General features: G+C 42.6%; 1 non-coding gene across 1 annotated transcript; it reads left to right on the top strand.

The window, feature by feature from the left end:
* The first annotated feature begins 926 nt into the window (after positions 1-926).
* Positions 927-999, top strand: TRNAR-UCG (transfer RNA arginine (anticodon UCG)). Its single transcript has one exon. It is a non-coding gene; the product is annotated as a tRNA-Arg (tRNA).
* The last annotated feature ends 293 nt before the right edge of the window (positions 1,000-1,292 follow it).

Genomic DNA, 1,292 nt, shown 5'->3' on the forward strand with positions numbered 1-1,292 from the left:
GGGCCAGGACAAGTTCATGTGCCTTTGAGCAGACCATTCACCTGGGTGGATCCTTGTGATTGCATCATGAGCTTTCAAAAGCATCCTTTTTATCTTTTTCTTCTTTTTTCACTGAGAGATTCATTAAACTACATTCGCCATTCGGGCCAAAGACTGCAAGGTAGAAACCTGGAGGTGGAGTGGGGAGAGCAGACAAAAGAGAAGAAAGAGGGATTTTAAAGAGTAAGATAATCTGAGTACCAGCCCATCATGTTAAAGAAAAACAGAGGCATATAGTTGATTTACAATATGATATTAGTTTCAGGTATACAGCATAGAGCTTCAAAACTTACAGATGTATTCAACTTAAAGTTATTATCAAATATTGGCTATACTTTCCCTGAGCTTTATAATACACCCTGTAGCTTACTTATTTTATAACACAGTGTCAGTAGTTTGGACCTCAATCCCTTACCTCTGTCTGTTGCCCCTCACTCCCCCCATTTGTTTTTCATATGCAATAAAAGCCTTGGGGCTGGGGCTACTTACAGTTATTTCCAGTTATAATCATTCAGAATCATAACACTACACTTTAGGCTTCAGTGCACTTTTCGTTTTATTTTTTTTATTGAGTTAGCCAAAGAGTTTGTTTGGATATTTCTATACCATCTTATGGAAAAGCCCAAATGAATTCTTGGCCAACTCAATACATGCTGCCCTGCCGAGCCGCAAGCAGGATCCTGCTGCTTGAACCCATGCTGCTTGCATTGGAAGTGCAGAGTCTTAACCCCTGGACCAGGAGGGAATTTACTCCATACACTTGGAAAATTTTGTTGTTGTGGGAAGATAGACATTCTGTACATTTTCAGTACACTGAAAACACTTCAGCAGGCTCTTTCCATTACATTTTTTTCTTGTTACAAAATCACTGCCTTAGCATTGTCGGTGGCCATGTGGCCTAATGGATAAGGCGTCTGACTTCGGATCAGAAGATTACAGGTTCGAGTCCTGTCATGGTCGCAAGGACAGTTTGCTTTTTGAGGGCTTCCCGGGTGGCTCAAGTGGTAAAGAATCCACCTGCAATGCTGGAGCCACAGGAAATGCAGGTTTGATCCCTGGCTCAGGAAAATCCCCTGGAGGAGGAAATGGCAGCCCACTCTAGTATTCTTGCCTAGAGTATCCCATGGACAGGAGAGCCTGGTGGGCTATACAGTCCACGAGGTCGCAAAAAGTTGGAAACGACTGAAGCGACCTAGCATGCACGTCATTGTAGAAAAATCACGAATTGCAACTTAGGCAGGAGGAAAAAAGTT

The sequence above is a fragment of the Ovis aries genome, chromosome 24 (assembly GCF_016772045.2).
Source record: "Ovis aries strain OAR_USU_Benz2616 breed Rambouillet chromosome 24, ARS-UI_Ramb_v3.0, whole genome shotgun sequence".
Lineage (NCBI taxonomy): Eukaryota > Metazoa > Chordata > Mammalia > Artiodactyla > Bovidae > Ovis > Ovis aries.